Below are 553 nucleotides of genomic sequence, written 5' to 3' on the forward strand. Positions count from 1 at the left end.
CTATTCAGAGTTGGCACTCAGCATGGTAAGGAGTCAGACTACGTCACCCCAAAATATGCCACTTTGGCGTAGTATTTTGAATTAAAGATAGTTGAGAAAGCGAGTGCAAGGGCCGCTCTGAGCCTCCTTCGTTCCCCTGAAATCTCCCAGGTGGAGGCACCTCCCTGTACCAGGAAAGTGGAAGGCATCCCTAGCACCACAGACAGGGAATCCAGGACCAAGAGGCTGCACAAACAAACCTTGTTACTTCCTCACCATTTTACAGCCCCAAACCCAAAGCCCTTTATTTTGCCAATCCTTCACACGTTTGTTATTTCTTTGTCTAAAAGGTTTAAAAGCTTCTTGCTCTGGTCACTTCTTTGAGTCTCGCATCTTTGTGGAGCTTTCGTACGTAATTAAATTTGTTTGTCTCCTGTTATTCTGGCTTTTTTAGTACAGGAGGGTTTCTGCCAAGAACCTAGGAGGGTAGAGGGAAAATTATTGTTTCTTCCTTACAGCATTTTTAGATGTAGTCAGATAAGACACAGAGCAGGGACAAGACTAGGAAGGCTAC

This window comes from Hipposideros armiger, unplaced genomic scaffold (assembly GCF_001890085.2).
Source record: "Hipposideros armiger isolate ML-2016 unplaced genomic scaffold, ASM189008v1 scaffold_46, whole genome shotgun sequence".
Classification (NCBI taxonomy): Eukaryota; Metazoa; Chordata; class Mammalia; order Chiroptera; family Hipposideridae; genus Hipposideros; species Hipposideros armiger.